This window comes from Crotalus tigris, unplaced genomic scaffold (assembly GCF_016545835.1).
Source record: "Crotalus tigris isolate CLP2741 ecotype Arizona unplaced genomic scaffold, ASM1654583v1 scf7180000024321.1087588, whole genome shotgun sequence".
Classification (NCBI taxonomy): Eukaryota; Metazoa; Chordata; class Lepidosauria; order Squamata; family Viperidae; genus Crotalus; species Crotalus tigris.
The window spans coordinates 496,230-509,365 of record NW_024100493.1 but is presented as its reverse complement, the minus strand read 5'-3'; the positions used below and the strand labels follow the sequence as shown (position 1 = coordinate 509,365).

The following is a 13,136-nucleotide window of genomic DNA, read 5'->3' as shown; positions in this document are numbered from 1 at the left end:
AGGTCAGGGGTAGGCAACCTTGGCTCTTTTATGACTCGTGGACTTCAACTCCCAGAATTCCTCAGCCAGCCTGGCTCAACTTGGAAACCTCTCCCTTTCCCCTCAGCGTGGCTGGCTCAGGAATTCTGGGAGTTGAAGTCCACGAGTCATAAAAGAGCCAAGGTTGCCTATCCCTGGTTTAGCAGATAAATAGCATTTGTGGCTCAGGATTGAACTGTGGGGTCCTTGGTGCTGTCTGATCTTGGATATTTTTTTGCAGACGTTTCATGACCCAACTAAGTAATATCATCACCAGGAAGAGGAGGAGGAGGAGGAGGAGGAGGAAGACTATAGAATCCTTGGTGCTCTTTGAGTTGTTTTTTTTTCTCTTACAGACATTTCATTACCCAACTAGATAACATCATCAATGGGAGGAGGACTGTAGGATCCTTGGTGCTCTCTGAGTTGGTTTTTTTTTCTCTTGATACTAGGTAACATCAATGGGAGGGGGGGAGGAGGAGGATTATACAGTCCTTGATGCACTCTGAACTGGGTTGTTTTCTTGCGGACGTTTCATTACCCAACTAGGTAGCATCATCATTGCAAAGAGGAGGAAGAGAAGGACTGTGGAGTCCTTGGTGCACTTTGAACTGGCTTATTTTCTTGCAGACGTTTCATTGCCCAACTAGGTAGCATCATCAGTGCCAGAAAACTGGGTGGGGGGGAGAGGAGGAGGAAGAAGAAGACTGTAGGGTCCTTGGTGCTTTCTGAGCTGGGCTGTTTTCATTACCCAACTACCGGTAGATAAACCCCATTGGAGTTGGAGGTGGAGGATGGTGGGGTCTTCACTCCCAGAAGGGAGGAGCGATTGGTGGAGGCATCTCATGCAGCATCTAGCCCTGATGATGTTACCCAGTTGGGCGATGAAACGTCTGCCAGAAAACCACCAAACTCATTAGAGAGGACCAAAGACCCCACAGATACCTGACCTGAATCAGTTTACGTGGCTTTCAAATGATGGAATGGATGAGCTTTGGATACCAAGGATACTACCGGTAGTAGAAAAAAGAAGAATCCTTGCTACAAAAACACTGCGTTGACCGAAAGAGCATCTAGACGTGCTCATTGAACAGTAGCTTGGTTCAGGATGCCCAGTCTACACAGCCACAATGGAGCCCAAAATTTCTGTCCTTAAGCGAGACGTTTGTTAAGTGAGTTTTGCCCCCCAGTTTATGGCCTTCCTTGCCACAGTTGATCAGTGAGTAGCCCAGTTGTTAAGTGAATTTGGCTTCTCCCCCATTGAAGGGGATCATGTGGCCCCGGGACATTGCCACCGTCATAAATACGAGTCAGTTGTCAAGCCTCTGAATTTTGATCACGTGACCATGGGTGGGATGCTGCCAACGCCGCAAGTCTGAAAAATGGCCCTTTTTTCAGTGCCGTCATAACTTGGAACGGTCACTAAACAAACTGCTGTAAATCGGGAACTGCCTGTCATGTACCTGATGCAATTCCATCCGATGGCAGCTTAGTAAAAAAAAAAACTTCGGTTAAATCAAAGTAAACCATGTTTTCGTATAATCTATAAACCCAGCTGACTTTTCAACTTGGCCTCTCTCCGAGATGTCTTGTGTTGATTAAAAAAATAAAATTTAAAAAAAAAAATTCCTTTGTCTTATTTTCCTTGACAAAAGGGATCAATCGTGGCGGCCTATCAGACCTGTTTCTTCGTAAGCCATTAGGTTGAGGCAAGGATGCAAATCTACCTTGTTGGATTTAATTAGTTTCCATTTTCTATATTTGATGCTGACATTTCTAGTGTTGTTTTTTGCCTCACCACGGGCATATGTTGCATTCTTGTATTTCCTTGTTTTTTTCTGAGGGGAAGGACACCGTTTCTGCTTAGCAGCTTTTTTGAACGAGACAACAGCCCACTTGTAAATTCTGGAATTTCCTGTTGTGCCAGAAAATAAATTAATTGCAAGGAAAAAATATAACTCCCAACTTTCTGCACAAATATACTGGAGAAAAATCAATGTAGGCAATCCTCAGTTTACAACAGTTCATTTAGCGACCGTTCAAAGTTGCCACGGCACTGAAAAGGGGGATTTAGCACCACTTCTCACACTTACGACCGTTCCAGCATCCCCGGTTTCAAAATTCAGACGCTTGGCCACTAACTCGTACTTACGACAGTTGCAGTGTCCCAAGGGGTCGTCTGATCCCCTTTTGTGAGCTTCCGACAAGCAAAGTCTGTGGGGAACTCACAATTCACTTAACAACCCTGTGGCTAAATTGAACAACTGCAGGGATTCGCATATCAGCGGTGGCAAAAAAGGTCGTAAAATGGGGCAAAACTCACTTAGCAAATCGTGTGTAATTCTGAGGAAGCTATGAAGCCACCATGTGTAATGCAAACCTGGCCAGTTGTGACTCTTCTTTGTCTTGATTAACCAACAGTGGATTAAGTGAGGAGTATATTCACTAATAATATCATATTATATAAAGATTTATCTGTGTTTAATCACACCAGATCTCTAACCCCACTGTGAGTTGAGGTGATTCCTGAAACTTGCATGTCTGAGGAGATAAAGGCCATCATTTATATATATATATATTTATATATATTATTATTATTAATTTTTTTACAATCACAATCTTTAGTGCTTGGTAAACAACGTGTTGTCTGGGTTCATATATTTAACCATAATAATAGTTAATTCCTATGATTCCATAATCAACATACTAACTAGTGATACATTTCCTTGATCTTCTCTTCCTCCAATGATATTTTCCTTTTGCCAACATTGAGGAAATACAATTCTTAGTACTTTCGATACATACCAAGTTGAATGTAAACATTTTACTAGTGTTTTATAGAAATAACATTAACATCAGCGTATAACCTCTTTTCGAATCAGCTTACCTTTCAGTTGTATTTGAGAAGAGTCATTTTATTAAATCACCTGTTTTCATAGTTCTTATTTAAGCTTAATTTCCCCTCAGTATTCAAAACATTCTTGTCAATTATAATTTTCTCAAAATTAATTACATTTAAATGTCCAGACGTTTCGCCCACATAAGACATCCCAGTATTTTTACTTCTCATATCGTAAGAAAAAAGTACTATATTACATAATAATAATAATAAAAAGTTGGAAGGGACCTTTGGAGGTCATCTAGTCCAACCCCCTGCTCAGGCAGGAAACCTTATACCATTTCAGACAAATGGCTGTCACATCCCTCTTACTATAGGACCCATTTATATCCAAAATGTAGATGAAGGCCGTCCTTGGCTTACGACCACATTGGAGCCCAAAATTTCCATTGCTAAATGAGATGTGGGTTTAACAGTAACAGAGCTGGAAGGGATCTTTGGAGGTCATCTAGTCCAGCCTCCTGCTCTCCCTGTACTACTTCGGATAAATTAGCTCACCTCCTTTCCATTTTCTCTACTGATCCCTGTTTGTCTTTCAGTTTAGCAGGGAGATCTTTGATTTGAATTTGATTTGATCCTTGATTGATTTGGACCACCCTTGGTGGCAGAGCTGCAAAACGCATCTTTGCGATGCTGCGGTTTGTGTTTGTTCAGCTGGTTTGTGAATACTGTACGTGTTAGTAGCATCCCTGGGCCATTTGTCCTTATTTGTCTTGAGTTCCTTGGTTTCCAGAGATGATCCACTGGCTCCTCGGGGCTGTGAGAGGCATAATGTTTTCCATTAGCCGTTGCTGGAACAATATAGCACAGACTCACAACCAGGAAAGGGACAGTGGCAAGAACAATGCGGCCTATTGATCACAGTGAGTTGTTAAAACAGTACGGTTTTCCTTCTCATGTGGCAGGCATTGAAATCCAAATTCTCTTTTTAAGTTTGCTTTGAACTCAGAGGCCAACATTGGGGGACTGGCTCAGAGGGGTGGGGAAAAAAAGAGAGATTTTGCTAAATAAACACTATGTTAAAATGAAACCTTCTGACTGTCAAGTCGGTAAGGCAGTTAGAGATGGAAATTTAGACAATGAACTCCCTCTATTTCTCCTAAAGGCCAGGTGGGCGACAGGCCTAGATAGATAGTACTTGAAGATTGTATCGATAAAGGAGAATATAGGCAGTCCCTGACTTACAACGATTTGTTTAGTGACCGTTCAAAGTTACTAGGGCACTGAAAAAAAGGGACAGGACCGTTTTTCACACTTGTGACCATTGCAGCATCCCGAGGGCCGCGTGATTCACATTTGGATGCTTGACGACTGACTCCCGTTGAGGACGGTTGCAGCGGCCCGTGGTGTGTGTGTGTGTTTGTGTGTGTGTGTGTGTGTGGCGTGATCCCCCTTTTGCGAGCTTTCGACAAGCAAAAGCTCAACGGGGAACTCCACTCCACTTAACTGCCGTGTTACGGATTTGAGACCTGCTGCGGATTCCCTTAATGAACGTGGTGAAAAAAACGGCAAAACGGGGCAAAACCTCATCAAAACAAGAAGGTCATTTATTTTACATGACTCCAGAGCACTGCAACCGTCATAAATGGAAGCCAGTTGCCAAGCGTCTGGATTTTGGTCACGTGACCCTGGGGACACCACGGTGGTCGTACGTGTGAAAAAGGGTCGGTGCCGTTGTAACTCTGAAAGGTCACTGAATGAATGGATTTAAGTCAAGGACCACCTGCACTATACTTAGAATATACCTAAAGAATTAATAATAATAATAATAATAGTAAAGTTGGAAGGGACCTTGGAGGTCATCTAGTCCAACCCCCTCTCAGGCAGGAAACCCTATACCATTTCGGACAAATGGCTATCCAGTCTCTTCTTGAAAACTTCCAGTGTTGGAGCATTCACTGCTTCTGGAGGCAGGTTGTTCCACTGGTTAATTGTTCTCACTGTCAGGAAGTTTCTCCTTAGTTCCAGGTTGCTTCTCTCCTTGATTGGTTTCCACCCGTTGCTTCTTGTCCTGCCTTCAGGCACTTTGAAGAATAGCTTGACTCCCTCTTCTCTGGGGCAGCCCCTGAGATACTGGAACACTACTATCATGTCCCCCCTCGTCCTTCTCTTCACTACAATTGAATTTATTTAATCGAGACTGTTGTCTAAACAGTCTTTTTTAGAATGGGGAAAAAAGCCTTGGGATTAAATGATTAAATGAATCATCATTTAATGTTGAAATGAGTAGCACTTAAGTCAGGACACTGAATTCAGCACAGCTTCTCATGCGCAACTACGAAAAACCTCAGTAACCATTTAAGATTCCGCATGCATAGAAACCAGGAATCCTGGCTAACTAGAGCATCTCAACAGAGACTTTATACAAGCAGGTGGTAAAGGCCAGGAATGCCCCCGTTGACTTTGCTTGTCAGAAGTTTGCAAAAATGGCCCCGGGACACTGCGACCGTCATAGATATGAATCAGTTGCCAAGTGTCTCAATTTTGATCCCGTGACCGTGGGAGAGGTCATAAGTGCGAAAAACGGTCATAAGTCACTATTTCCAGTGCTGTTGTAACTTTGAACGGTCACTAAACGAACTACTGTACGTCAAAAGACTGCCTGCGTTGCATTTTAAATTCCATATAGGAGTAGACAACCAGTGTCATCCCTACTTAAAATAACTTCTAATTATACGTGGAAAAAAAATGTACTTTACAGCAGTGATTCTGCTGAACTTCTGTGAGGTGTTTAAACAGCAAACCTACGCAGCAGATTACCCAGTAAAAGATCTTATAATAGAGATTATTCAGCAAAGATCTTAAGATAAAAGTACTTTTGTGTCACAGTGGTCTCAAAGGTTGACATTTTTGGTGCTAAAAAAAATAAGATTGTGGGAAAAATAAGATGGGCCCGCTGCTTTCTGAAAACAATCACATCCTCTGTTTGACGGCAGTGCAGTCTCTGTTGTACCGTATTGGCAAAATTCTCTTTTTCTTGTTTGAAGGCCTAACCAGCTCTTGAAGGAGCAATTGTCATGTTCTATGGGACAAGACAGATGGAAATTTCCCTGGTTCCTAACAAGCTTGCAAGCTTTGAAATAACACGGGGGACAATTGCTAATTTTTCTACCGTTGAGCATCTTCCTTTGGGGCCATCCTAACACAGTTGCCTCCAAGAGGGTGGCCTAGTCTTTCAAAAGGCTGAAAAGAAAAGATTATTGATTGGGCAATATTGGAGAAAAGACTCTTTGCCTACCTTAGAGGAATGGTTTTTTTAAAGTTTCTTATTTATCAGAAATGGCAAAAATATCGGCTTATCTGAAAGACTATTCACAAGAGAGATACAGTTCTGTATGGAACAGATGGGTAAATTTTGTTCAGAACAAATATGAGATTAGAAAGTATTATTTAGCTTTTGAATAACTTATTGTATAAAGTTGTTATGTTTAGATTTGTTGATTTTATTGTAATGGAGTTAAAGGGGTTTTAAAAACTTTTTAGGATTTATGTATAATTGTTTGATGTTTATTTAATTTTTTATGTTCTTTTCTATTGTTTTTAGCTCTGTATTCAGCTCTGGGAAGGGGGGGAGGGCTAATGGGAGGAGAGAGGGAGAGAGGTGGGGAGGGATTTTATTGTAAAATGTTTATAAAAATTTCAATTAAAAAAAAGGTTGAAAAGAAAATAAGAATAAACCCAGAATTCATTTGAGTCAGAATATATGAATTTCCTCCACTTATTATGACACCAAATATAGAAAACCTGTTTGGGGTCTGTTTTCAGTCTGTGTGTGTGTGTGTGTGTGTGTGTGTGTGTGTCTTCACTCATCAGGTGCTTCTCGAAATAGATCATTGACCTGGTGCTGTTTTCCAACTTTCAGGAAAATAATCACCCCCTTTTAATAAAACAGGTGTTTTTAATGGGTATTTAAAATGCTTTGGGTGTTTAGAAAGGATTTCACTTTGATTTGCACCCACCGATTTCATTTTAATGTTTCTCAGGATGTTTCAAAGCTTTTGTTTGAGTTGTTTTAAGCCCAGCATGCAGATTACCAATTAATCTAATCAGGATAACAAGAGTTGGAAGGGACCTTGGAGGTCATCTAGTCCAACCCCCTGCTCAGGCAGGAAACCCTATACCAGGGGTAGGCAACCTTGGCTCTTTTATGACTGGTGGATTTCAACTCCCAGAATTCCTGAGCCAACATGGCTGGCTCAGGAATTCTGGGAGTTGAAGTCCACGAATCATAAAATAGCCAAGGTTGCCTACCCCTGCCCTATACCAACAAAAACAACAACAACAACAACAACAACAACAACAACAACAACAATAATAATAATAATAATAATAATAATAATAATAAAGTTGGAAGGGACCTTGGAGGTCATCTAGTCCAACCCCCTGCTCAGGCAGGAAACCCTATACTATTTCAGACAAATGGCTGTCCAGTCTCTTCTTAAAAACTTCCAGTGTTGGAGCATTCACCGCTTCTGGAGGCAGGTTGTTCCACTGGTTAATTGTTCTCACTGTCAGGAATTTTCTCCTTAGTTCCAGGTTGCTTCTCTCCTTGATTAGTTTCCATCCGTTGTTTCCTGTCCTGCAAATTCAGGTGTTTTGCAGGATAGGTTGACCCCCCTCTTTTTAGTAATGAAAAAAAAAAAAAGGAAATTCTCACAGAAAAACAGAAATTTCTGTCAGAGTCAGAGCTATTTATTGAGAGAATTCCTAACACATTTCAAATTGTTTTCTTCTTTAGCGTCTTTTCTTTCTGAAAAGAAGAAGGAAAATATTCTTATTGGGGACCGAAGCACCATTAAGTTGTTTTTTTTTTCCAACACAATGATAAGGTTTATGTCTGAAGCACAAGATAATTCTCTAAAACAGGCTGGGCATTTATTTTATTTTATTTTTTTCATTAAAAATTTCTGTGAGATTCCTCTCTTCCGGAACCGATTATTCTTTTTATCTTTTTTTTTTTTTAGACCCTCCGTTGGATTTTTCTGTTCATTTCCCTCAGGGGTTGCGTTCATTTCTGAAGTCACTGGAAACGGTTTTCCTTGAGATATATATATATTTATTCCCTCATGGCCTTAGCTAATTGTAAGAATAATAACTGGAAATAGGGGGTGTGCAAATAAGGGCCAGGGCTACAGATTTGTCATTTCCTATCACAACAGCTGCTGAACAATGACAACTGCCTCTTCTCACGGCTGGGAACCAGGAATAAATAATTCCCAGCCTAGAGTATACTGTTGGTCCTCAACTTACGACAGTTCGCTTAGTGACTGTTCAAGGACCCGAAAAAAAGGGATTGAAAACTGTTTTCCATACTTAACGACCGTTGAAGCGTTCCCCGTGGTCACGTGATCAAAATTCAAACCCTTGGCAACTGACTCGTATTTTTTTTTTTAATAATTTTTATTCATAATACAATTAAAACAACAGTGGACAAACATGACATTCCAGAATGAATTTTCCTATCAGTTCCTATCATGGTACAAAAGTTTAATACATCGTTCTTAACCTCTATATAACCCTCATCCTTCTATACAATACAATTATATATACAATTATATGTACAGTTATGTATATCTTTTAATTCTACCATTAACTTGAAGTCCGAGCAGTTCTTAATTCATACCAACGGTAAAATTTGCCCCAGATTTCGAAGTATTCGTGTTCTGTCTTGTCTTTCATAATCATTGTAAGCCTGTCCATCTCAGCACATGATAGAATTTTATGCAAGATCTCTTCTTCTGTTGGGGTTCCCTTATTCCTCCAATTTTGAACTGACTCGTAATTATGACGGTTGCAGTGTCCCCCCCCCCGGGGTCACGTGATCCCCTTTTTTACGACCTTCCGACAGGCCAAGTCGATGGGGTGAAGCCAGGTTGACTTCACAACCGGGTTACTAATTTAACAGGCGCCGTGATTCGCTTAATAAACATGGCCGGAAAAGTCGTAAAGTGGGGCCAAACGCACCGAGCGAATTTCTCACTGAGCGACGTAAATTTGGGCCTCGCTTGTGATAGCAAGGTGAGGACTCCCTGTACTTGGGAAGCCAACCTTTTCACAGCACTGCAGGGAAAATAATCCCAAAACGTGATCGGTTGAGGCTATGCAAAGAAGATTAAAAATAAAAAGGACTTAATGTGATTTTATTTTTTTATTTTTTTTAGATACGGTTACACTGAACTACCAGGAGCATCGCGTTTTAAGGTTACAGGTAATCTTTGATCTAGAACTATCCATTTAGTGACCATTCAAAGATACGATGGCATTGAAAAAAGGGACTTACGGCCTGTTTGTCACACGTAACGATCATTGCAGCATCCCCAGGTCAGGTGAACAAAATTCATTGCAGCATCCCCAGGTCAGGTGACAACGGACTCACATTTATGACAGTTGCAGAGTCAATCGGGGAAGCCAGATCCTCTTAACAACCATGTTATTAACAACTTCAAAGGTTCACTAAACAAGTGCGGCATTCTGGACAAATGGCTGTCCGATCTCTTCTCAAAAACCTCCAGTGATGGAGCACCCACAACTTCTGGAGGCAGGTTGTTCCACTGGTTAATTGTTCTCACTGTCAGGAAGTTTCTCCTTAGTTCCAGATTGCTTCTCTCCTTGATTAGTTTCCATCAGTTGCTTCTTGTCCTGCCTTCAGGTGCTTTGGAGAATGGCTTGATTGCCTCTTTTTTGGGGCAGCCCCTCAAATATTGGAACACTGCTATCACGTCATACCTAATGAGGCGCTAACTCATCTTAGAAGCTGTATCTGTTCTACAAACCTTTCAAGGACTTATTCATCATAGAATCATAGGGTTGGAAAAATCTTAGAAGTCTTCTAGTGCAAGCAGGAGACCGTATGCCACTTCAGACAAATGGTTGTCCAATCTCTTCTTACAAGCCTCCAATGATGGAGCATACGCAACTTCTGGAGGCAGGTTGTTCCATTGGTTAATTGTTCTCACTGTCAGGAAGTTTCTCCTTAGTTCTAGGTTGCTTCTCTTCTTGATTAGTTTCCATCCGTTTCTTCTTCTCCTGCCTTCGGGCTCTTTGGAGAATAGCTTGACTCCCTCTTCTTTGGGGTAGCCCCTGAGAGATTGGGACACTGCTATCATGTCCCCCCTCGTCCTTCTCTTCATTAGACTAGACCAGTGGTTCTCAACCTTTCTAATGCCGCGACCCCATAATACAGTTCCCCATGTTGTTGTGACCCCCAACCACTTATACATCACCGGGTGCCAAGGGCGTGGCCAAAGAAAAGGGGAAAAAAATGGCGGACAGCCTTGTTTGGCGACCCCTGTGAAATGGTCGTTCGACCCCAAATGGGGTCCCGACCCACAGGTGGAGAACCACTGGACTAGACATACCCAATTCCAGCAACCGTTCCTTGTATGTTTTAGCCTCCAGTCCCCTGATCATCTTTGTTGCTCTTCTCTGCACTCTTTCCAAAGTCTCAACATCTTTTTTACATCGTGGTGACCAGCCAAACCAGAACTGAATTAGTGGGTTCTAGAATCTCAGATCTTTCCTTAGAGGACCTCAGATTACCAACAGTTTGGGGTGTTTTTTTTTTTTAAAAGGATCTCGGTGGAATAAAGGACCTCTTGTGCCGAGTAAAGTGTCCCTGGCGTGGTACACAAATGCAGTATTCATGTAGGTGTGTTTAAGAAATAAACAAGCAGTTATGTGTATGGAAGAGGAGCACGCTTTTGATTTTATTGGAAAGGTCCGTCAAATGTTTGCTGTTTTGAAGAAGAGATTTTATATAAAATCCTATCGTGTGCTGATATGGATAGGCTCACAATGGAAATGAAGGACAAGACAGAGTCAGATTACTTTGAAATCTGGGACAAATTCTATTGTTGGTGTGAATCAAGGAGAACTGTTCAGGTTTTAAGTTAGTGTTAAAATATATAAAACTGTACGTTAGTTTATAGAGAAACAAATTAGAGACTGTATTGTATAGGAAAATATGTATATAGAGAGATTAAGAATTAGATGTACGATGAGGAACAAATTGTTAGGAATATATACACTGGAATGTTAACGTTATGTCCATCTTTGTTTTAACTGTTTTATAAATAAAAAACTTTTTTTAAAAAAAAATGTTTGCTGTTTTCCCATTCACTGCTAGCCTCAACTCGAAGGCAGGCGAAGGGTTGGAACAGCACCGCTTGGCACCGGCAAAAACACATCTTAATTGTTTCAGGGCAAGGGCTTGGCGTGTTTATTTTTGTATTCTGTGAACGTTGTTTTTTTTCCGTTTTGTCTAAGAGGGCCAAAAGACACGGTGTGCCGTGAATATTTTCCAATTGCATTTGGGTTTTGTTGGTCCCCCTTTCTTAAATTCTTTCATCGGTTTCTCCCTTTCACCCTCTGCGCAGTGCTGCGTTTCCAGATGCCAGTGCAGCCTTTGTGGCTGTGCCCATGTCTCTATCTATCCCAAAGGTGCTTTTTTTCATGAGGCAACTGGATTTTCTTGTTTTTTTGTTTGAAGATGTTTCGCTTCTCATCCCAGAAGCTTCTTCGGCTCTGACTGGATGGTGGAGGAACAGGAGGATTTATACTCCTTGCAGAGAGCTGGTCATTTGCCTTCTTTTAGAGAGTCGTTGAGGCCACTTGGAGGCGTATCTGTGTCCTCAGGGTCACCTGAGTGGTGCAAATGGGTGTGGAGCCTTCCTATAACCGTTTCAGAAGACTCCATACCACTCAACGACCCACAATTGAGCCCAACGTTTTTGTTGCAAAACGAGACATTTGTTAAGTGAGTTTTGCCCCATGTTACCACTGCAATTGTTATAGTAAGTTAGCAACATGGTGGTTAAGTGAATCTGACTTTCCTTGTTAGAAGGTCGCCAAAGAGAATAACGTGATCCCGGGGACACTGCAACCGTCACAAGTACATGTCAGTTGTCGAGCCTCTGAATTTTGATAATGTAAACCCTGGGAAGGCTGCAATGGTGTGAAAGTCTGAACAATGGTCATATGTCCCTTTTTTTCGGTGCCATTGCCAACTTTGAACTGATACAAGTCAAGGACTGCTTGTATTGTAAATTTCTGTTTCCTGAGCATTATCCAGAAATGAGCACGATATCAAAAGCATGGCTTTTGTTTATTTCTTCAATTTAAACTCCTTAGAGTTTAAAGCTTTCTGAGGTTGAATGTGTATTTAATGGGCTTTTGTCTGTCATTGAGCTGGTAAAGTCAGTAAGTCAAAAATGTAAGAGCTGAACAGGATCGTGGGACCTTTTTAGACAGCAGAACAATCAGTTTTAGCATTTATACAACTAAGGTAGATTTTCCTTAACTCTGCTTTTGTGATCTGGAGGATATCTCATTTTAAACACGCAAATCCCTTAAATAATTGGTTATATAGTCAAACACCTAAAACTTTGTGCTGGGCAAATGGGTATAATAAAGCATCCACCTGTGACTGTATTCTGAATAAAAGCAATGTGAATGAAATGTCAGAGGAATGAAATAATAACGGCTTTATAATGTTATGCTTCTTTGATAAAAAAAAAACACTTTTCAAATTGAGCTTGCTATTTTGCCAGAGGGAGAATTTCCTCAACATACACACAGACACACACAGACACACACACTATATCTATATATGTGGGGTTTTTGTGTGTGTGTGTGTGTGTGTGTGTGTGTGGTGTGTGTGTATATATATATATATATATATATATATATATATATATATATATATATATATATGTAGGTCTTTGGTTATTCGGGTTTTCTCCCACGTAAAATTGAAGTGTCTTGGCGACGTTTCAATGAAGTCTCATTCGTCATCTTCAGGCTGGTGTTTTCTGCTTCGTGCTTCTAGGAGCATTCTAGGAGCAATTGCTTCGTGGCTTCTAGGAGGCTAATATATATATATATATATATATATATATATATATATATATATATATATATATATTCTGAGGTTTTCACGGGTGTTTGTATGTAGGTCTTTGTTTATTCGGGTTTTCTCCCGCGTAAAATTGAAAGTGTATGGGCGACATTTCGAAGAAGTCCCATTCGTCATCTTCAGGCTGGTGTTTTTGGCTTCGTGCTTCTAGGAGCAATTCTAGGAGCAATTGCTTCGTGCTTCTAGGAGCAATTGCTCCTAGAAGCACGAAGCCGAAAACACCAGCCTGAAGATGACGAATGGGACTTTGTTGAAACGTCGCCCAGACACTTCCAATTTTACACGGGAGAAAACCCGAATAACCAA

At 41.0% G+C, this 13,136-nt stretch overlaps 1 protein-coding gene across 13 annotated transcripts in view; it reads left to right on the top strand.

The window, feature by feature from the left end:
- The window catches only part of APBB2 (amyloid beta precursor protein binding family B member 2), a 111,548-nt gene that overhangs the window by 21,110 nt on the left and 77,302 nt on the right, over positions 1 to 13,136 (top strand). For 12 of the 13 annotated variants that reach the window (XM_039325286.1, XM_039325292.1, XM_039325291.1 and 9 more), the window contains exon 2: positions 9,079 to 9,125. The exons of the other annotated variant lie outside the window; for it this stretch is intronic. The gene's annotated coding sequence lies outside the window, so the exon portion shown is untranslated. The remainder of the gene's footprint in view (positions 1 to 9,078; positions 9,126 to 13,136) is intronic. 13 annotated transcript variants of the gene reach the window in all.